This window comes from Lynx canadensis, chromosome B3, assembly GCF_007474595.2.
Source record: "Lynx canadensis isolate LIC74 chromosome B3, mLynCan4.pri.v2, whole genome shotgun sequence".
Classification (NCBI taxonomy): Eukaryota; Metazoa; Chordata; class Mammalia; order Carnivora; family Felidae; genus Lynx; species Lynx canadensis.
In genome coordinates, this window is record NC_044308.2 from 26,345,654 (window position 1) to 26,370,822 (window position 25,169).

Sequence of the window (25,169 nt, forward strand, 5' to 3'; positions counted from 1 at the left end):
GTGGAGTGTCCATTTTATTTCACTGTCTATGTGCCTGTTCTTATCACCCTATCTTAGTTACTGAAACTTTGAAGGAAGTTTTGAAATAGGGATCTGTGAGTCCTCCAACTTTGTTCTTTTTCAAGATTGTTTTGTCTATTCTAGTTCTTTTGAATTTCCATATGAATTTTGGGATCAGATTGTCAATTTCTGGAAAATACCATCTGCAAGTTTTTAAAATGGAATTGTTTTGTAATTTTCCTTTCTGAATGTTCACTGCTACTGTATGGAAACACAACTTAGTTTTGCATATTGATTGATCTTGAAAACTGCAAATTTACTGAATTTATTTATTACATGACATAGTTTTTTTGTGGATTACTTGGGATTTTCTATATTTTATATCATGTTTTCTATAAAGATAGTTTTATTTCTTCCCCTTTAATTTTAATGCTTTTTTTCATTTTCTTGCCCAATTCCTTGTATAGAAGCTCATGTTCAATTCTCAATAGAAGTGGTAAGAACAAATATTTTTGTGTTGTTCCTAGGGTGAAAGCAATTTTCAACAATTGGCACACTATAAACTGTTACGTTTTTTGTAGATACACATTATCAAGTTGAAGAATGTACCTATTGACCACTCCCTGTTGGCTATCTGCTCTTATTATAAAAGTGTTTGACTAAGAAGTGTTTCTCTGAATATTGAGACTATCATGTTATTTTGTTCTTTATTATATTAATAATGTGTATTATATTTATTGATTTTCATATATTAAACCAATCTTGTATTTCTGCACTCATCTAACAGTGTTTTCTTGTTTCCCTTGTGATTTCTTCTTTGATCTTTTCATTACTTGGGAGTGTGTTGTTTAACTTATAAACATTTGTGAATTTCCCAAATTTACTCCTGTTATTTATTCATAATTTCATTCCATTGTGTTTGGAGAACATACCTTGGATAGTCTCAACAATTTTAAATTTAATAAGGTTTGTTTTATGGTCTAGTCTATGGCTCATCCTGGAAAATATTCTATGTGTACTTGAGAACATGTATTCTGTTATTGTTTCATAGACATTTCTATAGATGTCTGTTAGTGTAATTAACATCTTAATTTAAAACAAAATAGTTCAGATTTATATTGACTTAATTTCAATATTATATAATAGCTTTTTCCAGTATAGCTCCTTTCCCTCACCCCAGCTTTGTGCTATTACTTATATACAAGTTGCTTATCTACATATTATTAGCCCATTAGCACGTTCATATAATTATTCTCTTGTGTATTTGTCATTTAAATTAGACAAGAGATGGGGCACCTGGATGGCTCAGTCAGTTAAGTGGTAGACTCTTGATGTCTGCTCAGGTCATGATCTCACGGTTCATGGGTTTGAGCCCCATGTGGGACTCTGCACTAACAGCACAGAGTCTACTTGGAATTCTCTCTCCCTCTCTCTCTCTGTCCCTACCCACTCATGCTCTCTCTCTCTCTCTCAAAATAAATAAATAAATAAACTTTAAAAACATTTTAAAATATATATATTAGGAGAATAAAAGTGTTAGAAATAAATTACATTTGTGCTGTCTTTTATATTTACAGATGTAGTTAATTTCTTTGGTGTTCTTTATTTCTTTGTGTTGATTCAAGTCATTGTCTAGCGTTCTTTCATTTGCTGAGATTGCTGAGTAGATCCAAGAGTCACATGCCTAAAATCTTCAAAGAGCTTTCTGTATGATTGAATATTCTACATTTTGATCCTTAGAAAGAAGAAAAGAAAGTCTAGCCACACTTGGCTTTTTCTTCAAAACACACTTTCTTCACAGTGAATTTCCTAAATTTAACAACTTTTGCAATTTGGATAGACTGATAATTTTTCATATCATGATATCCTGGTTCTTTTAAACATAACAGTTTATCTCCTCATTTTATCTCTTTCCAATCACATTTTACTATAGGCATCAAGAAAAAACACTTTGCTCAGAAATCTCCTTAGCTAAACTTAAAACTTAACTGTTCACATGTTCTACATTCCACATAACTGTAGAACATGATTCTGCAAAACTTTCTTCTACTATATAACAATAAGTCATTTTCCTCCAGTTTTCAATGAAACATTCCTCATTTCCTTCTGAGTCTTCATCTTTAGTGGCTTTAATATTAATATTTCTGTCAACAGTGTTTTTATGATGATTTAAAACAGTGTTTTTATGCATATTATCTTTAAGATAACATAGGTATTCTCTACCATAATCCTCACTTTGAATTTTCACTAGCAGAGTTTCTAGTATCTACATTTATGCTATCTTTTCAAGGAAATCTAGACTTGTTTTTTCCTGTTGTCCTCTTAATGATTCTAGCCTCTGACTGCTGCCCAAAGCCAGAACCCCACTTCCAGGTATCAAAATCTGTCTTAGTTTCCTATTGTTGCTGTAACAATTACCAAAAACTTAATTGCTTAAAAGAACACAGATTTGTTAACCTGTAGGTCTGGTGGTCAGAAGTCTAAAATAGGTCTTAGCCAAAATCAAGGTGCCAGTAAGCTTAGTTTTCTTTCACAAGCTAGAGATTCCATTTCTTGTCTTTCCCAGCTTCTTGAGGCTGTTTACATTCCTTTGTTCATGACTACATCAATCTAACCTCTGCTTCTACCATCACATCCTTCTCTGACTCTAACCCTTTGCCTCCTTCTTGTAAGGATCATTGTTTACATTAAGTCCACACTGAGCCTTGAACAATTCAAGATACTTTTCCCCTCCAAGACCCTAAATCTCATCTGTAAAGCCCTTTTGCCATGTAAAGTAAGATATACACAGGTTCTGGAAATTAGGTTGTGGGTATCTTTGAGGGTCATTATTTATTCACTGACACTGCCTAACAGAATAAATAGTGAAAATTTTATGGTCTAAGACTTATTGGGGAATTCTCAATACATTTTGACTCTTCCTGTGCCTTCTAAGCTATTGGCTTTCACAACTGGTGTCCTCAGAAAGACTTTTGTTTTCAGAGCCACCACAGATGTGGAATGAGGGAGGTAGAAGTAGACAAGTCACAACACTACAAAGGTTTCTCTTCTTACTGAGCTATCAGCATGTGTCTGTGTAGATTCTCTTCATATTGTTGTAAAGCTACGGTTAATTTCCAGAGTTATGAAAAGATTAATAATTTTGCCAATGTTCTCCTTGTTATTATGGAGTAGTGTCTTTGCAGAGATCCTTACTCTGTCATTCTAGAAGTGTTGCCACTCTGGTGGGTATTTTAAAATCCAATTAATCAATTAGTTTATCAAAATGATCTCAGTTATTTTAGTAGTCCCAATTCAACAGATGTTGTTGAAACCTTCCTTGACTTTAGGGGTACCACTGCATGTGGTTGGGTTTAGTTCATTTGGCAAAAATGTGTTCTATCACTCTGTTTTGGTAGATGCTGGTTCAGAACCTTCTGAGGAACAATGATCATAGATCAGTCACCACATTTTCAAATATCCCAAAAAAGGTAAATTTCAAGATGAACTATACCTTCTGTGTAAACACAAAAAACCTGAGATTAATAAATTTTTTTATTTTAAATTATTTTATTTTATTTTTTAAGATTAATAATTTTCTAACAAATGTTTATTTTCCTCAAAATGTTTAGACAACACAATTCTTAGAGAAATTTACATGAGCCTTTTTATTTATAATATTTTCTTCACCAGTTATCCATGTCAATGCAGCTATGTAAAGCCTTCCATCTGACCCAGGAAATATATTTGCATAACAAATTGTAGGCAGTTGATTTTTGGCTTGACTAAATCTTTTTGATAAACATGAAAATTGCTAGTGTGCCACTATAGTTCACACACATTATAAGCAGTCCAGAATAATGCATGACATATTTATGCAGATGTTAACAGCAGATTCAATTACAATAGCTTAAATTTGTATTTATGGCTAGAAAAAGATGGAGACAATGAGCAGTTATGGATAATCATTTTGTCAAAAAAGACTATGAGAAATAACTTCTTTGAATAACAGTAGAATTCAAACACAATGCAAAGGAAGTATTTGTTATACACAGCAATTTGCACTGTGGCATAAAGACAGATAGATGATAGATAGACCAATAGATAGATAGATAGATAGATAAAAGAAAAGAGGGATGGAGGAAGAAAGGAAGGAAGGAAGGAAGGACAATAGAGAGAGAAAGAAAGAAGACAAAGAATACAGTATAGGTAGTATCTCTGACATGGGTCTCATTTTTTCATCCTTTTTACCTTTATAAAACATAATAGTGATAGATTTTAATAAAATTAAAATACATTATAGCACATACTATAGCCTAACACAATCAAACTGTAAGTCTGTAGATATAACAGTCTACTCATATGCCATTAGAGCCAGTGTCACTTGTCACTGAGAACAGCAGGCAAAGGCCAAAGCAGTGGGACAGCCTCCAGGGGAGACCAGGAAGGGACAGGCTCTACTCTCTGGGGGCTTTGGTTTGGAAGGTCTCTCTTTGATGTCTAACAGGTGAAGGGAAATTTTCCTGCCTCCTGCCTTACAGGATCCTTCTTCAGCTGGAGTTCAGTTTAGGTTAGTTGCAATCCATTTATGCATTTATCTGAATTTTCTTCCTGCTCTCATCTCTTCTACTCCTCTCCAGTCACCCAGCCCAGGAACCCTGACACCCTTATTGTTCTTCTAACATGCCAGACTTTCTTCTATTAGGAAGTAACTTCCTACTGTGCTCGGAGTTTCTTCTCCTACATGTGCAGCGTCTGTGCCCTCACTTTTTTAGGACCTACTGAAAGTTTTCTTTATCCTAAGCACTTTCTTAATTACCCTAGATATCCTGCCACGATCTTCATCCTACAGTCTCTTCTCCCCTTATACTGCTCTATTTCTTTGTCTAGCAGAGTTTAGTAAATTTCTGTAAATGTCAAAACAGTCAGTAGTTTAGGCTTCGGGGGCTATATGGGTTCTCTTGCAACTACTCAATTCTGTCACTATGGCGCATAGAAAATATGCATAAAAATGTGTGTTGTCGTGATTCATTAAAACTTTATTTACAAAAATAGGTGGAGGCCAGATTTTGCTTGCAGTCATTGTATGCTGTCCCCTGCTCTAGAACTGACAATTTGCACTACTGGAAAAATATTGTTTATTATCTTTCACCAGAATATGGGTGCTCAATAAATATGCTGAATGTAAGAGGCATGAATAAAGAGTGCTGTTTAAACATTGAATGATGTTAATATCATCTTATCTCTGTCAAATAATTTAAGTTTATGGTATTAAAATCACCACCAAAGCCTACCAAAGTAAAATATCTAAATCTGGAGATAGGCCAAATCCAGAACCCATAGACTTCATGCCTCTCAACTAGTGGTCTGTTAGCTATTCTTTTAATCATTTAGCAAACATTCCATAGTTTATTGATGCTTCCTCTATATCAGGTATGAATTAGGGAGAGAAGGATTGAGCTTGCTTTCCAGCTGCTCCGTTTCTATGAGCTCTAGGAATGTGTGTAGGGCCAAGAGAGGCCATTGCACTAGTTTCCATACCAGATGAGGGTGCTTTGACTACACGGTGCAGTGAAGATAAAGGGAAGTGTTCAGATTCAAGATATATGTTGGGGTTCATAATGATGGCAGTTGTGAACAGAATATTAGGGTTACCAAGGCGATAAATAAAACACTTTAGCTTAATTTTTGGCTTGAACATTGGGTATGTGGGGTTACATTCACTGAGATGTGGGAAAAGGCTTAGAGACAATCTGAAGCATTTTGGATGTGGAAATATGAAATTGTGATTCCTGTTATATCTACAAGTGGAGATTCTGAGTTACTTGAGAGATGAGTCTGGAAGGTGGGGGAGTGTAAGTGAGAGAGAGAAATGTGATCATTGTCCACACATCTTTGTATTTAAAGCCACAACACTGAATGTGAACTCTTAGAGAAAATGCAGATCACAGAGTCCATTACTGGAGGCTGGGTTCCCCAACATGAACTGGCCAGAAAGTGGGGAAAAAACACACAAAGAACATGGATAGCATACAGGAGATCAGGAGGAATAATCAAACAGGGGCCAGTCCACAGTCTCATCATCTCACCAGCAATGATATATATATTCCTTTTCATGTTCTATTTACTTAACTTTGATATTGTTGATTATCATCAAGAATCTTTTAATTTGTCACATACATGCCAGACTGTTCTAAAATTGCAGCTGCTTAGGAAGAGTGAAAAAATTGTTAAAACTTTTCAGCGAATCTGCTGACATGATGCAGTCTATTCAGCCTAAAAGTCAGAGAGGTTGTAAATTTTAGAGTTACTGAACATAGCAACTCTAACTGTGTCTCTGCTTAATAAGTAGAGTATAATTAAATTTTATTTCATACTGAATTTTTGGTGGAAACAGAAATTTTCTTTTTTATCTGGAACACAGATTACTTGGCTTTTTAACAATCTTTTTCATACTTTCAACTCTCTTCTACTCCTCACTCCACTTTTCACTCTAATGAAGTCATTTTCTTCCACCCATTCCCTCATTTTGCAAATATTTGTAGAATACCTGCTATGTCCAGTCCCTGAACAAATACTTGGCATGAAATGGAGGAAAAGCAGACCTGGCTGCCTCCCAGAGAAGCATTATATTCTAGGTGAAATGCAGGAATGAGTAAGGTATCCATGTCTAACAGAGCAGAGTTCACCTTCCACAAATGAGGGAGGCTGTGCCTTAGGAAGCAGACCTGGGAAGGTCCCTGGAAATGATGCTTCAGCTGAAAGCAGAGCAGTAGAGAAGTCTGGGTGCTGGTGTGTCCCGTATGAGCATTCACATTTTGGCAGAGAAGCAAGGAAAAGAAAGGATGTCTGTGGATCCAAAGTGCATCCTTAAAGAAGGTGTTTCTCCTGCATGAATAGGACATTATCCAGTTCCATTCATTAAGTCAAAAGTCATCCAAATTAGATTACCTGAAATAAAAAAAATGGTGTGATTGTTTAAGTGACATTTGAATTCCTTACTTCTAATAAATGTATCAATCACCAGAGACCTATTCAGTGTTTTCTCAATGGCTTAGCTGAATGTAAAGCTGTTTTCTAATAATTTTATTTGTAGCACACATTTTATGAAGGCTTCGTATTAAAAAAATAATAATTCTGTGAAGTCCTGGGCTTATTTTCTAAAGACAATACATAAGGCCAGCATTACCTATGAAGTCACATTTCAGTGAAATGTATCCAGCTTTGGAACTGTCACTCAAGCCTGTGGTGGAATGCCTGTAAATACCACCAACTGCCCAGCACCCAACCTTGTGGAAATATGTCTTTCAAGATACCCTCAGAGAGTCACCTTCAGAACAGAAGACTACCCAAAAAGCCCAACTCTGAGTGGCCTTATGCCTTGGAAATACTTTTATTGCTGATTACCAACTTCCACAAGATGAATTACCATAGAAAGCAGAACCCTACATTTATCTTGAAGACATTTATTATGGGACCTTAGAAGTTACCATTGGCACATTGTAGTTTTCTATAACTAGAGTAGGTATAGATTATACTAGTTTAACCCCCTACGGAATAATCTTATTTCCAACTTGTTAGCATTTAAGATTGACACCAGGGACTTTATTGCACTTTTCATGTTTCTACATTTCCCACTAAGTGCAGTGATACCATACATGTGAGATCTTAGTGAACTTTGTGCCCAAACTATCTCCCCCCACAACCTGACTTCATTCAGGATCCCTGCACCATCCCAAGATTCTGCACTGGGGTGCTTCAAGCTGCAGATATTTTCAGACATCTGCCTTTGCCACCCTTCCCCTATTCCTGATAATCTCTCAAGAATTTCTCTGGGTTTTCCCTAGCAGAGTGGTGCCCTGTCTCATCTGAAAAACTAACCATGAAAGACTTTTCAACATTATAAGTAGAAACAAATAAATAATGTAAGATCTTCTGAGCCATTTTGATCCTTTATTTTTAAGAATCTATACCTGTCTAGATGACATTTTTATGGAGTCTGAGATTCACGTGTGTGTTTGAGGTTTTTGTGATAGTGCATCTTTTTTTCTCCAACAAGCTAAAAATGTTGGTGAACTGTTTTTGCCTTCTGGCTCCAAAATCATTCCTGTTCAGTAATGCTTATTAGCTATTCTATCTAATGTACTTCCTCCCATTAGGAGTATCAAAATCCATCTGTTGGTGTCACTCCTTTTTGCTGGGTATTAACAGCAAATATTAATCTCTGTTAATATAACAATGTTGATCAGGGTTTTTTCTTGTGTTAGACAATATAAAGCATGCTTAACCTATCAGACCCATCAAGTAGGCATTTTAAATATTTAGTCCCCATTTTAGTTAAGGAAAAAGATATGAGAGATTCATTATTTAGTCCAGAGCAAGGGGTGGACCTAGTGCAACTCTTTAAAGGAAACATACATGTAACATAATTAAGAATAGATTGTAATGGGGGCACCTGCGTGGCTCAGTCTGTTAAGCATTCAACCTTTGATTTAGGCTCAGGTCATCATCTCATGGCTTGTGAGGTGAAGTCCTGATTCAGGCTCTGTGCTGGCAATGCTTGGGATTCTCTCTCTCCGTCTCTCTCTGCCCTCCCCCACTTGTGAGCACTCCCTCTCTCTCAAAATGAATAAACATTTTTTTAAAAAAAATATCATAATAATATGTTTTATCTAATTATTCAATTACTTAATTTATTCATTATAAATTGGAAGATAAATGACAATGTAAATATTATAACAATGGTGTAAATCACAAATTTTACCATGGTGAAAGCCTGAGATTAGGTGAGGATATCATGTAAAGGAGTTTTTTATTCTTTATTTTAAAAATATTTATTTATTTACTAATTTATTCATTTATATTTTAGAAAGAGAGAGCGTGTGCAAGCAGGGTAGAGGGGCAGAGGGAAAGAGAGAGAGAATCTTAAGCAGGCTCCATGCTCAGCACAGAGCCCAACTTGGGGCTCAATCCCATGACCCTGGTCATGACCTGAGCCAACCGACTGAGCCACCCAGGCACCCCTGTTTTGCTTTTTTGAAGAAAGATTGGAGGTAAGCAGAGAGGCATACCTCTTGGGCCTGTAAAATCATATGGTGTGATTTATGGATTCTGTCAGTGAGCGAGAACAGCCCTGCTGGGGGCAAAAGAGTGCAGCTCTCCACATACTACCAGCTGTTCCAAATCACCAAGTACTTACCTCCACATGAAAAGCCTCTGATGGCTGGGTGTCATTTGTGAGGTGCCCCTCTATGTAAGTAAAGTTCTTTATCATACATTTGAGTACATTTGGGTACATAATCAAGAGGAACATAGCTGTGTGTGTTGAGGAGTATTTAAAGGTACCCTGGAGCAAGGCTTTCAAATTTTATTACTTGTTTCCAGCTTTACTGAGAATTTGCTAAATTTACTGAGAATATGCTAAATAAATTATATTTAGCATATAATATTATGTAAACCTAAGGTATACAATGTATATATTACAAAATGTTTTATCTTTTCTTTTTTTTAATGTTTATGTATTGGGTGGTGGGGATTAGAGGGACAGAAGGGGAAAAGAGAAAATCCCAAGCAGGCTCTGCACTGACAGTGCAGGTCTCCATCTTCCAAACTGTGAGATCATGACCTGAGCCAATATCAAGAGTTGGACACTTAACTGACTGAGCCAGGCAGATGCCCCCAAAAGGTTTATCTTAATAAGATTAGTTATCACATTCTTCACCTCATATAATTACCATTTTTTCTTGTTGTAGTTATAGTGGGAACAGCTAAGATCTACCCTCATACAACTGTCAAGTATATAATATAGTATTGTCAACTATAATCACTATGTTGTATATTAGATGCCTATAACTTATTCATCTTATAACAGAAAGTTTGTAGCTTTTGATCAACATCCCCCCATATTCCTAGGTCCTGGTAAACATTAGTCTACCATTTGTTTCTGTAAATTTGACATTTTGGGGTTCTACATATAAGTAAAATCATACAGTATTTGTTTTTCTCTTCTGACTTATTTCACTTTGCATAATTACCTCTAGATCCATTTATGTTGTTGCAAATAGCAGGATTTCCTCTTTACTTTTTTGCAATAATTTGTGAAGGATTGGTATTATTATTATTATTATTATTATATATATATATATATTTTTTTTTTACATACAAGGCCCAGTGCTCATCACAAGTGCCCTCCTTTAATATTGATCACCATTTAACCCATACCCTCATTCACCTTGCCTTCCAGCAACCATCAGTTTGTTTTTTAAGTTAAGAGTATGTTTTATGGTTTGTCTGTCTCTTTTTACCCCACGATGTTCATCTGTTTCATTTCTTAAATTCCACATATGAGTGAAATCATATAGTATTTGTCTTTCTTTAACTGTGTTATTTCACTTAGCATAATACACTCTAGCTCCATCCACATTGTAACAAATGGCAAGATTTCATATTTATATATGTTTTCATTGTTTTATATAATATATATACATATATACACATATATATGCCAATGTTTATAGCAGCATTATCAAACAATAGCCAATTTGGCTATTGTTGATAATGCTGCTATAAACATTGGGGTGCACGTGTCCCTTCAAATCAGTATTTTTGTATCTTTTGGGTAAAATACCTAGTAGTCCAGTTGCTAGACCATAAGGTAGTTCTATTTTTAACTTTTTGAGGAACCTCCGTACTGTTGTCCAGAGTGGCTGCACCAGTTTGCATGTCCACCAACAGTGTAAGAGGGTTCCCCTTTCTCCACATCCTCACCAACACCTGTTGTTTCCTGTGTTATTAATTTTAGACATTCTGACAGGTGTGAGGTGGTATTTTATTGTAGTTTTGATTTGTATTTCCCTGATGATGAGTGATGGTGAGCATCTTTTCATGTGTCTGTTAGTCATCTCTATGTCTTCTTTGCAAAAAAGTCATTCATGTTTTCTGCCCATTTTTTAATTGCATTATACATTTTTTGGGTGTTGAATTTGATGAGTTATTTATAGATCTGATTAGTAACACTTTATCAGATATGTCATTTGCAAATATCTTCTCCCATTCCAAAGGTTGCCTTTTAGTTTTGTTGATTGTTTCCTTTTCTGTGCAGAAGTTTTTTGTTTTTTGTTTTTGTTTTTTTATCTTGATGAAGTCTCAATAGTTCACATTTGATTTCATTTCCCTTGCCTCAGGAGATGTATGTAATAAGAAGTTGCTACAGTTGATGTCAAAGAGACTGCTGCTTATGTTCTCCTCTAAGAGTTTGATGGCTTCTTGTTTCACATTTAGGTCTTTAATCCATTTTGAATTTATTTTTGTGTATGGTGTAAGAAAGTGGTCAAAAGCTCATTCTTTTGGATGTTGCAAAACACCAATTGTTGAAGGGACTGTCTTTTTTCCATTGGATATTCTTCCTGCTTTGTCAAAGATTAGTTAACCATACAGTTGTGGGTTCATTTGTGGGTTTTCTATTACGTTCCATTGATCTAGGTGTCTGTTTTGTGCCAGTACCATAATGTCTTGATCACTGGTGTTAATCCTTATTCAAATATTTGATAGAATTAACCCATGAGTCCATCAGATCCTGATTTTTTTTTTAATTTTTTTTCAACGTTTTTTATTTATTTTTGGGACAGAGAGAGACAGAGCATGAATGGGGGAGGGGCAGAGAGAGAGGGAGACACAGAATCGGAAACAGGCTCCAGGCTCCGAGCCATCAGCCCAGAGCCCCACGCGGGGCTCGAACTCACGGACCGCGAGATCGTGACCTGGCTGATGTCGGATGCTTAACCGACTGCGCCACCCAGGCGCCCCCTGAATTTTTTTTTAATTGAAGTACAGTTGACATACAATCATACATTATTTTAATGTGCACAGCATAGTGATAAGACAGTTCCATACATTAAGCTATGCTCACATGAAAAGTGCACTCCCCAGCCATCACCATAAAATGCCATTATAATATTATTGACTGTATTCCTCATGCTGTACCTTTCATTCTTCTGACTTATCCATTTTATAACTGCAAGTTTGCACCTTTTAATTTCCTTTACCTATCTTATCTGTCCCTCAATCTCAGTCCCCTCTTTTCTGGAAACCACCTTCCCCCCAGTTCTCTGTATTTATGATTCTGTTTCTGTTTTTACTTTTTTATTTGTTTGTTGGCTAGTTCTTTGTTGCTGTTGTTGTTGTTGTTTGTTTTTTTTTTTTTTTTTTAGAATCCACACATAAGTGAAATCATATGGCATTGGTCTTTCTCTGCCTGACTTATTTCACTTAGTATAATACCCTCTTGGTCTATTCATGTGGTTGCAAATGCCAAGATCTCATTCTTTTTGTAGCTGAGTAATATCCCATTTTGTGTGTACACAATGTGTTCAGTTACATGTTATATATCTCACATCTCTACATATCTCATCTTCTTTATCCATTCATCTATGATGGGCACTTAGGTCACTTCCATATATTGGAGAAGTAAAAACCAACACCACAGAAATATAAAAGATTATAATAGACTACTGTGAAAAATTATATGCCAACTAATTGGACAACCTAGAAGAAATGGATAATTTCTGGAAATATACAATCTTCCAAAACTGAATCAAGGAGAAATAGGAAATCTGCAGAACAATTACTAGTAACAAAATTGAATTTGTATGTAAAAAAAAAAAAAAAAAAAAAAACTTTCAACAAATAAAAGTCTAGCATCAAATGGACTCACAGGTGAATTCTACTATTTAAGGAGGAGTTAACACCTATGTTCCTCAGTCTATTCCAAAACATAAAAAAGAAAGAAAAGCTTCCCAATTCATTCTATGAGGCTAATATTACCCCAATAACCTGGGAGGTTTTTGATTATCAGTTCAATATCTTTATTGATTACTAGTCTATTCAGATCTTCTATTTTTTCATAATCAGTCTTGGTAGGTTTTATGTTTCTAAAAATTTACCCATTAACTCCTAGGTTATCTAATTTGTTGTCATATAAATGTTCCAGTAGCCTCTTATGAATCTTAAACAGCAGTGATATCAGTTTTAATTTTTCATCTTTCACTTAAAATTTTATTTATTTGAATCCTTTCTATTTTTTTTCTTGGTAAGTATAGCTAAAGGTTTGTCAAATTCGTTTATCTTTTGAAAATATCAACTCTTATTTTTATTGATCTTTTCTAGTCTTTCTCATCTTGATTTAATTTACTTCTGCTCTGATCTTTGTTTTCTCCTTTCTTCTGATAATTTTTGGATTAATTTTCTCTCTTCCTAATTTCTTGAGATGTAAAGTTATGTTGCCTATTTCAGATATTTTTTTTTTAATGTAGGCATTTAATACTATAAACTTCCCTGTTAGCTCTGCTTTTGCATTATCCCATAGATTTTGGTGTGTTGTGTTTCCATTTATGTTTGTTTCAAGATTTTTTTTATTTCCTTTTTGATTTCTTCTTTGATCCATTGGAGTGTGTTGTTTAATTGCCACATATTCGTGATTTTTTTTTTTAAGTTTTCCTCCTGTTATTGATTTCTATTCTTATACATGGTGGTTGAAAAAGACACTTGGTATGATTTCAATTGTCTCACATTTGCTAAGGCTTATTTTGTAACTGAGCATATGACTTATCCTGGACAATGCTCCACATGCGCTTGAGAAAAATGTGTATTCTGCCATTGTAGATGGAATGTTCTGTATCTGTGTGTTAGGTCCATTTGGTCTAATACATAGTTCAAGTGCAAGGTTTCTTTATTGATTCTCTGTCTGGATAATCTGTCCATTGCTGAAAGTAAGATATTAAAGTCTTTTGTTATTATTATATTGACATTTACTACTCTTTTTAGATTTGTTAGCATGTGTTTAAAATATTTAGGTATCCAACGTTGGCTGTGCATATATTTATAATTGTTACATCTTCTTGATAAATTGACCCCTTTATCATTATATAATGACCTTTATTGTGTCTTGCTGCTTTTTGACTTCAAGTCTATTTTATATGAGTATAGCTAGCTTTGTCTCTTTTGGTTTCCATTTGCTTTAAATATCTTTTATTACTATACCTTCACTTTTGTCTTATATGTGTTCTTGAAACTAAAATCAGTCTCTTACAGGCAGAATAGAATTGGGTCTTTCCATCCAATCACTCTATGCCATTTTTAAAAAATGTTTTTTAATGTTTTATTTTATTTTTTGAGAGACAGAGAAAGAGTACAAGTGGGGGAGAGGCAGAGATAGAGGGACACACAGTATCCAAAGCAGGCTTCAGGCTCTGGGCTGTCAGCATGGAGCTTGATGGGAGACTTCAACACACAAAAGCAAGATCATGACCTCAGCCGAAGTTGGACTCTCAACAAACTGAGCCACCCAGGTGCCCAAATCACTCTTGCTTTTTGATTGGATAATTTAATCTATTTACTTTTAAAGTAATTATTAATTGGTAGGGAGGGACTCTGAAGGCTGGTATCTGTGAACATAAAAATCTAAGATGCAAAAACAGGTGAAATGTATGGGAGTCTATGGTGTCTGTTCTGGTTGTTACTCTCTTCAGTGGCAAAAGGTGCTGGGGTTAAAGAACCACTTTAGGTTGCTAGTATCATGAGAAGCTGCATTCCCATGTGCTGTTTTTACTTCAAAATGTGGATCCCCTTTGTTACCCTAAGTGAGAAAATAAAGACCTGGAGTTTTTCTTTTGTTTTTTTTAATTAAAAAAATCATAAATATGAAGAACAGTAAAAATATAGCATATACTTCTAATGTGTTTTGAGCATGTATTTCAATGATCTATTTCACATGACTTATGATATATATTGGTTCAGTTTTCTCTTTCAAAGGAATAGACTATGTTGGAGCATTTGTACAATGTCAATTTTCTGTATCCACTGTAGACTTAAATCTCTTTCAGGGAATACATTGTGTCATCCCAAGTTTATCATGTTAAGTTATTGTTCTGTGTAAGCCGTATGACAGGTATCTCACTGTTTTGCTTTAGAATTAGCAAGTAGAGCACAGAGTATCATATGAAGTGGTTGTTTTTTCATGCTTGACATGGAAAATAGCCCTGGAAAGATGTTTAACTATGTTGTGTCCTTGAACTCCTGGCTACAAAGCAGTTAGGAATTCCCAAGACAGACTCCAGGATGAGTGCAGTGAAAAATCATTTTCCTTCTTCTTGATATTACAGAACCATTTCCCCCCCAAAAAACTTATATTCATCTTCATTTGCTCTGCTTAGAACCAAAACCTCATCTTTAAAATCTTGGGAGGCTGTCAAACTATCCTGAGAACATGTCCAAATCAAGGAAGACCCAGGCCAGCCAGGAACTGTCATTGATCCCTCATCTCTTGAATCTCCTTCTTTGTGCCTATGACTTCCTGGGAAGAAACAGCCAAACCCACACATTCTGATGCAATGGCTCCCATTGGATATTCAGAGAGTTAAAGCTATTTTTTATAAGTTTGTGATAAACTTTGGAAACCACTGAATTAAACACATTTCAAATAAGTTTACTGCTTACAGGTTACTCACACCAATTGAGAATTTCAAAGTGAGAACATGGTATACAGCATTCCCCAAATTATTTTGCCACAGACTCATATTTTGACAAATGGATAAAGAAGATGTGGTTTATATATACAATGGAATACTACTTGGCAATGAGAAATAATGAATTCTGACCATTTGTAGCAATGTGGATGGAACTGGAGTGTATTATGTTAAGTAAAATAAGCCAGGCAGAGAAAGACAGATATCACATGTTTTCACTCATATGTGGATCTTGAGAAACTTAACAGAGACCATGGGGGAGGGGAAGGGGAAAAAAAAAGTTACAGAGAGGGAGGGAGGCAAACCATAAGAGACTCTTAAGGACTGAGAACAAACTAAGGGTACATGGGGGGTGGGGGAGAGGGGAAAGTGGGAGATGGACAGGGAGGGGGGCACTTGTTGGGATGAGCACTGGGTGTTGTATGGAAGCCAATTTGACAACAGATTATATTTTAAAAAATGAAAATCAGAAAGAAAGAAAGAAAGAAAGAAAGAAAGAGAAAGAAAGAAAGAAAGAAAGAAAGAAAGAAAGAAAGAAAGAAAGAAAGAAAGAAAGAAAGAATCAGTTGGGTTTACACTAAGGGAAACCTATTCAAAGCCAGGCCCAGAGAAACCCACTGCCCATTGATTGTCCATCTACAGAGCTTCTAGGAGGGAGGGTTGACTCCTCCCCTAGTCTTGGATGAGTTCACAGCTGATACAGTAGGCAAGGCTCTCAGTCTTAACCTCCTCCTCCGATCCTTTGCTCCCTAAAGCACGGATTCCTCCAGGTGCCCTTTCTGGTACTCCCAGAGTTTTCTTTCTTTTTATAGTGGTTTATGATGATCACTTTGAGTGCACCAGAGCGGTAATGTTCTCTACAACCACAGCCCCAGAATGGTGAAGAGTGCATGAGACTGTAGATGGTGGTTGAATGAGCGCTGGAACAAAATCATGGGCACAAGTCCACTTTGTACCATGCACAAAAGAACATGTCACAGCTAAGCTTCTCCTGGTAACAAATTACTAGCAAAAAGAATCCACTAAGAGAAAAACAGCACACATATATTTTACTCAAGATGTCTCATCAAGCCACCTTGGGCATTCTCAGACACTCTAGAAGCTAAACCATACAGGTAAATGCACTTTACACAAAATGAACTTTGGAATCCAATAAGTTATCTCTTCTACATATTCAGCTTTGGGTTCTAGTTTTCATCCTCCAAAAGGACCTCCAGAATCATTTTTTAACCTATTTTTCCACAACATGGCCAGTTTATACAGGAAATTTGAACAAGTGAGGATATAAATCCTTATAACATTTTTATATTTCAGAAACAGAGAAAAATGCAATTGTTTTCTTCTAAGTAGTAGACTGCATGAAGTCAGAAGGGTTAGCCCATCCAAGAAAATAGGAGCTGTCAAATATAAAAAACAAGAAGAATGTTTCTCTTCAGTAAGGGTGCTCTGTATGCTACCAAAGTGGACAGTGCTCTTTGAACTGGCCAGAGTCTGGCCCTCCCTGTATGAAGTTTGTTATAGGCTGAATGGTGTCTCCTAAACATACATATGTTGGAGTACTAATCTCTGATACTTCAGAATGTGGCTGAATTTAAAGATAAGGTCTTTGAAGGGGTGATTAAGGTTGAATGAGTTCATATCTGCGGGCCCTAATCCAATCTGACTGGTTCCTTATAAAAAGAGATTAGGACACTGACACACACAAAGGGATTACCACGTGAGGGTACAAGAAGATGACCATTTGTAAGCTGAAGAGTGAGACATCAGAAGAAACAACCTTGCTCACACTGATCTCAGACATTCAGCTTCCAGAACTGTGAGACAATATGTTAATTTCTGTTGTTGAAACTACCCAGTCTGTGGTACTTTGTTGTGCACAAATGAGAGAGCCAAGCAAGCCCATATAAAATCCTCTTTTCAGAGCATCCAGTGTAGTGACTCTGTCACACAAACATCTTAGATCCCCTCAGTTGATAGTTTTTATTCTTCGCTATCTTTGGTAACCTTTTATATATTTGGTAGGGTTGCTCATGCTTTTATTTCACTTTCAGTGGACATCCTTCAGAAAATTTAGACTACAAAGAAAGCATTTTGCACTGACGTATTTTCACTTATTTGCTTTCCAAAGAACTATGAAGTAAGAACAAAAAAAGTTTTAGTCATAACCATAGCAATCATAGTTATGAAATTAGAAAACTTTTCAACTAAGCTAGCCAGAATTTGTGTAAAAATTTAAGGTCAGGTTTTTGTTCTTGTTTTGTTTTTGTTTCTTGTTTTGGATTTTTTTTCTGGTTTTTAATAAAGCTAAGCATTTTTGTTGGGGGGTGAGTGCCCAGTTGTTCTTCCCAGTCAACTAATAAAAGTGACATTTTGGACTACAGTGAAATGTGACTGCTGTAACCCTCTTTTCTCAAACCTTGCCCACTGAACTCACAATCATTAGTCAATAGATCAAAATTCTGCCATTAAACACCAGTATTCCCAGAGAAGAATGTATCCTCATAGCTCAGTGAGAAATCTAATTACTCTACAAATAAACTTCAAGAGGGGTATACTGGTGGCTCGGTGGCATCCAACTCTTGATTTTGGCTCAGGTCATGATTTCATGGTTCATGAGATTGAGCCCCACATTGTGCTTTAAGCTGACAGTGTGGAGCCTACTTGGGACTCTCTCCCTTTCTCTCTCCACCTCTCCCCAGCTCACATGTATGCTTTCTCTCAAAATAAATAAATAAACTTAAAAAAAGACAAATAAGCTTCAAGAAATATATATCAATTACCTGCATGATTGGAGGACTCTGATAGGTGCTTAAGTATTACTTCATTTAACCAGCTTCTGATGATATTATTATTCTTTTACCCTGAAAGCAAATTAAGGCTTATTTTGGTCATTAATGCAGCCATAGTTTAGAACTAGACATACAACAAGTTGCAACCTCAGTCAAATGGCTGGACACACAGCAACACTAAGGCCTCTAATAAATCAGAATGCTTGTGGCTTGATGCATCCTCTGATGTGCTAGGCAGGGATACCTCTGGAAAGCCCCTTGGTTCATAAGCAGATGTTTATGGCAGCAGTTTTAACAGATACGATTGTAAACATGTCTTCCATAGGACATTCCTTCTGATAGCTGTGCACTTTGTGGTGATGCCTTGGCAAAAGTTCTGCCAGATGAGGGTTTCTGTTTGAGCCATTGGAGCTTCAGTCAGTGGCAGCTCCCAGAGGGAATGCTTTTGTCTCCTCTAAATGTCCCTCTGAATGCAGAGTACCCTTGGATTCTGCTGGCATTCCATCTTCCCCATGCTTTCTCTCTGATGGTAAGCATCTTTAATGGGAGACTACCAGAGCCCATGCTGCTGGTACACATGGAGGTCCAGAGTGATGGAAGTATATGTCTTCTAAGTCCTGCCTTTTCCACAGACTAATGCAGAAGCATAACTACACCAACTCCCACCTCTTGCCCAATGGGGCAACTCTGAATGTGGTCCATATCAATTCTTAGCCCCTTTCTTTACCTGCACTCCCTTATGCACACCTTACTGGTTTTTCAGCAACACGTCCTAGTAAATTACTTTTGCTTTAGTATTTTAACATGGTCAGATTGCTATTGCAGAGCCTAGGACAAAGTATCTTACACTATGAGTCATTTTGTCAGTTTATTCACACACACGTGCAAACACATAATTTGTATTTTATTGGAAATGAGATTGAATTTATAATTATATTTGGTGTGAATTGATTAGTTTGTTTAGGTTTACCCAGCAACAAACCCTAAGAGAAGTGCAAATTGTAATTTGGGAGGTGAAAGAAGCACTAGTACAGGAACACTATCAGAAAGGGGTGGACACAGCCACACTTTACAATAAAGTGTATAATTATGCAGTTCACCAATACTTCAGGGAGTCTCAAAACCAGCACAGTTCAAAAGCCTTAGAACTGTCCCGCTGGAGCATTCATACAGCAATTCAACAGTTCGTGGTTGAGACCTCACCCTAGGTGACAATTATTCTCCAAGCTTCTAGCAACCACATAAATAGGCAAAGGAGACCCTGGTGGACAATAACATGAACAGGCGATAGGAGGTTAGGCTGGCATGTCCTGAAGTCATGAGAGTGTGGGGGAACGAGAGTGACATCAACAGATAACAACAATTGATATACACACAAAAGTGACTTCCCATACATGGATACAGAATATGGAATGCAGAATGACTAAATTCCCTTTTTTTCCCTTCTCCATAAGTTTCTGTGTATGTTTTTATTTTTTATTTATTTTTTATTTTTTTATATATGAAATTTATTGACAAATTGGTTTCCATACAACACCCAGTGCTCATCCCAAAAGATGCCCTCCTCAATAACCATCACCCACCCTCCCCTCCCTCCCACCCCTCATCAACCCTCAGTTTGTTCTCAGTTTTTTTTTTTGTTTTTTTTTATTTTTTTATTTTTATTTTTTTTTATATATATGAAATTTATTGACAAATTGGTTTCCATACAACACCCAGTGCTCATCCCAAAAGGTGCCCTCCTCAATACCCATCACCCACCCTCCCCTCCCTCCCACCCCCCATCAACCCTCAGTTTGTTCTCAGTTTTTAACAGTCTCTTATGCTTTGGCTCTCTCCCACTCTAACGTCTTTTTTTTTTTTTTTCCTTCCCCTCCCCCATGGGTTCCTGTTAAGTTTCTCAGGATCCACATAAGAGTGAAACCATATGGTATCTGTCTTTCTCTGTATGGCTTATTTCACTTAGCATTACACTCTCCAGTTCCATCCACGTTGCTACAAAAGGCCATATTTCATTTTTTCTCATTGCCACATAGTATTCCATTGTGTATATAAACCACAATTTCTTTATCCATTCATCAGTTGGTGGACATTTAGGCTCTTTCCATAATTTGGCTATTGTTGAGAGTGCTGCTATGAACATTGGGGTACAAGTGCCCCTATGCATCAGTACTCCTGTATCCCTTGGATAAATTCCTAGCAGTGCTATTGCTGGGTCATAGGGTAGGTCTATTTTTAATTTTCTGAGGAACCTCCACACTGCTTTCCAGAGCGGCTGCACCAATTTGCATTCCCACCAACAGTGCAAGAGGGTTCCCGTTTCTCCACATCCTCTCCAGCATCTATAGTCTCCTGATTTGTTCATTTTGGCCACTCTGACTGGCGTGAGGTGATACCTGAGTGTGGTTTTGATTTGTATTTCCCTGATAAGGAGCGACGCTGAACATCTTTTCATGTGCCTGTTGGCCATCTGGATGTCTTCTTTAGAGAAGTGTCTATTCATGTTTTCTGCCCATTTCTTCACTGGGTTATTTGTTTTTCGGGTGTGGAGTTTGGTGAGCTCTTTATAGATTTTAGATACTAGCCCTTTGTCCGATATGTCATTTGCAAATATCTTTTCCCATTCCGTTGGTTGCCTTTTAGTTTTGTTGGTTGTTTCCTTTGCTGTGCAGAAGCTTTTTATCTTCATAAGGTCCCAGTAATTCATTTTGCTTTTAATTCCCTTGCCTTTGGGGATGTGTCGAGTAAGAGATTGCTATGGCTGAGGTCAGAGAGGTCTTTTCCTGCTTTCTCCTCTAAGGTTCTGATGGTTTCCTGTCTCACATTTAGGTCCTTTATCCATTTTGAGTTTATTTTTGGAAATGGTGTGAGAAAGTGGTCTAGTTTCAACCTTCTGCATGTTGCTGTCCAGTTCTCCCAGCACCATTTGTTAAAGAGGCTGTCTTTTTTCCATTGGATGTTCTTTCCTGCTTTGTCAAAAATGAGTTGGCCATACGTTTGTGGGTCTAGTTCTGGGGTTTCTATTCTATTCCATTGGTCTGTGTGTCTGTTTTTGTGCCAATACCATGCTGTCTTGATGATGACAGCTTTGTAGTAGAGGCTAAAGTCTGGGATTGTGATGCCTCCTGCTTTGGTCTTCTTCTTCAAAATTCCTTTGGCTATTCGGGGCCTTTTGTGGTTCCATATGAATTTTAGGATTGCTTGTTCTAGTTTCGAGAAGAATGCTGGTGCAAATTTGATTGGGATTGCATTGAATGTGTAGATAGCTTTGGGTAGTATTGACATTTTGACAATATTTATTCTTCCAATCCATGAGCAGGGAATGTCTTTCCATTTCTTTAAATCTTCTTCAATTACCTTCATAAGCTTTCTATAGTTTTCAGCATACAGATCCTTTACATCTTTGGTTAGATTTATTCCTAGGTATTTTATGCTTCTTGGTGCAATTGTGAATGGGATCAGTTTCTTTATTTGTCTTTCTGTTGCTTCATTGTTAGTGTATAAGAATGCAACTGATTTCTGTACATTGATTTTGTATCCTGCAACTTTGCTGAATTCATGTATCAGTTCTAGCAGACTTTTGGTGGAGTCTATCGGATTTTCCATGTATAATATCATGTCATCTGCAAAAAGCGAAAGCTTGACTTCATCTTTGCCAATTTTGATGCCTTTGATTTCCTTTTGTTGTCTGATTGCTGATGCCAGAACTTCCAGCACTATGTTAAACAACAGCGGTGAGAGTGGGCATCCCTGTCGTGTTCCTGATCTCAGGGAAAAAGCTCTCAGTTTTTCCCCGTTGAGGATGATGTTAGCTGTGGGCTTTTCATAAATGGCTTTTATGATCTTTAAGTATGTTCCTTCTATCCCGACTTTCTCAAGGGTTTTTATTAAGAAAGGGTGCTGAATCCCACTTGATCATGGTGAATAATTCTTTTTATATGCTGTTGAATTCAATTTGCTAGTATCTTATTGAGAATTTTTGCATCCATATTCATCAGGGATATTGGCCTGTAGTTCTCTTTTTTTACTGGGTCTCTGTCTGGTTTAGGAATCAAAGTAATACTGGCTTCATAGAATGAGTCTGGAAGTTTTCCTTCCCTTTCTATTTCTTGGAATAGCTTGAGAAGGATAGGTATTATCTCTGCTTTAAATGTCTGGTAGAACTCCCCTGGGAAGCCATCTGGTCCTGGACTCTTATTTGTTGGGAGATTTTTGATAACCGATTCAATTTCTTCGCTGGTTATGGGTCTGTTCAAGCTTTCTATTTCCTCCTGATTGAGTTTTGGAAGAGTGTGGGTGTTCAGGAATTTGTCCATTTCTTCCAGGTTGTCCAATTTGTTGGCATATAATTTTTCATAGTATTCCCTGATAATTGTTTGTATCTCTGAGGGATTGGTTGTAATCATTCCATTTTCATTCATGATTTTATCTATTTGGGTCATCTCCCTTTTCTTTTTAAGAAGCCTGGCTAGAGGTTTGTCAATTTTGTTTATTTTTTCAAAAAACCAACTCTTGGTTTCGTTGATCTGCTCTACAGTTTTTTTAGATTCTATATTGTTTATTTCTGCTCTGATCTTTATTATTTCTCTTCTGCTGGGTTTAGGCTGCCTTTGCTGTTCTGCTTCTATTTCCTTTAGGTGTGCTGTTAGATTTTGTATTTGGGATTTTTCTTGTTTCTTGAGATAGGCCTGGATTGCAATGTATTTTCCTCTCAGGACTGCCTTCGCTGCGTCCCAAAGCGTTTGGATTGTTGTATTTTCATTTTCGTTTGTTTCCATATATTTTTTGATTTCTTCTCTAATTGCCTGGTTGACCCACTCATTCGTTAGTAGGGTGTTCTTTAAGCTCCATGCTTTTGGAGGTTTTCCAGACTTTTTCCTGTGGTTGATTTCAAGCTTCATAGCATTGTGGTCTGAAAGTATGCATGGTATAATTTCAATTCTTGTAAACTTATGAAGGGCTGTTTTGTGACCCAGTATATGATCTATCTTGGAGAATGTTCCATGTGCACTCGAGAAGAAAGTATATTCTGTTGCTTTGGGATGCAGAGTTCTAAATATATCTGTCAAGTCCATCTGATCCAGTGTCTCATTCAGGGCCCTTGTTTCTTTATTGACCGTGTGTCTAGATGATCTATCCATTTCTGTAAGTGGGGTGTTAAAGTCCCCAGCAATTACCACATTCTTATCAATAAGGTTGCTTCTGTTTATGAGTAATTGTTTTATATATTTGGGGGCTCCGGTATTCGGCGCATAGACATTTATAATTGTTAGCTCTTCCTGATGGATAGACCCTGTAACTATTATATAATGTCCTTCTTCATCTCTTGTTACAGCCTTTAATTGAAAGTCTAGTTTGTCTGATATAAGTATGGCTACTCCAGCTTTCTTTTGGCTTCCAGTAGCATGATAAATAGTTCTCCATCCCCTCACTCTGAATCTAAAGGTGTCCTCAGGTCTAAAATGAGTCTCTTGTAGACAGCAAATAGATGGGTCTTGTTTTTTTATCCATTCTGATACCCTATGTCTTTTGGTTGGCGCATTTAATCCGTTTACATTCAGTGTTATTATAGAAAGATACGGGTTTAGAGTCATTGTGATGTCTGTATGTTTTATGCTTGTAGTGATGTCTCTGGTACTTTGTCTCACAGGGTCCCCCTTAGGATCTCTTGTAGGGCTGGTTTAGTGGTGACAAATTCCTTCAGTTTTTGTTTGTTTGGGAAGACCTTTATCTCTCCTTCTATTCTAAATGACAGACTTGCTGGATAAAGGATTCTCGGCTGCATATTTTTGCTGTCTAGCACCCTGAAAATCTCGTGCCAAGTCTTTCTGGCCTGCCAAGTTTCAAAAGAGAGATCAGTCACGAGTCTTATAGGTCTCCCTTTATATGTGAGGGCACGTTTACCCCTTGCTGCTTTCAGAATTTTCTCTTTATCCTTGTATTTTGCCAGTTTCACTATGATATGTCGTGCAGAAGATCGATTCAAGTTACGTCTGAAGGGAGTTCTCTGTGCCTCTTGGATTTCAATGCCTTTTTCCTTCCCCAGTTCAGGGAAGTTCTCAGCTATGATTTCTTCAAGTACCCCTTCAGCACCTTTCCCTCTCTCTTCCTCCTCTGGGATACCAATTATGCGTATATTATTTCTTTTTAGTGTATCACTTACTTCTCTAATTTTCCCCTCATACTCCTGGATTTTTTTATCTCTCTTTTTCTCAGCTTCCTCTTTTTCCATAACTTTATCTTCTAGTTCACCTATTCTCTCCTCTGCCTCTTCCATCCAAGCCGTGGTGGTTTGCATTTTGTTTTGCATTTCATTTAAAGCGTTTTTCAGCTCCTTGTGACTGTTCCTTAGTCCCTTGATCTCTGTAGCAAGAGATTCTCTGCTGTCCTGTATGCTGTTTTCCAGCCCAGCGATTAATTTTATGACTATTATTCTAAATTCACTTTCTGTTATATTATTTAAATCCTTTTTGATCAGCTCATTAGCTGTTGTTATTTCCTGGAGATTCTTCTGAGGGGAATTCTTCCGCTTGGTCATTTTGGATAGTCCCTGGTGTGGTGAGGACCTGCAGGGCACTTCCCCTGTGCTGTGGTGTATAACTGGAGTTGGTGGGCGGGGCCGCAGTCAGTCCTGATGTCTGCCCCCAGCCCACCGCTGGGGCCACAGTCAGACTGGTGTATGCCTTCTCTTCCCCTCTCCTAGGGGCGGGATTCACTGTGGGGTGGCGTGGCCCGTCTGGGCTACTTGCACACTGCCAGGCTTGTGATGCTGGGGATCTGGCGTATTAGCTGGGGTGGGAAGGCAAGGTGCACGGCGGCAGGGGGGGGCAGGCTTAGCTCGCTTCTCCTTAGGTGATCCACTTCAGGAGGGGCCCTGTGG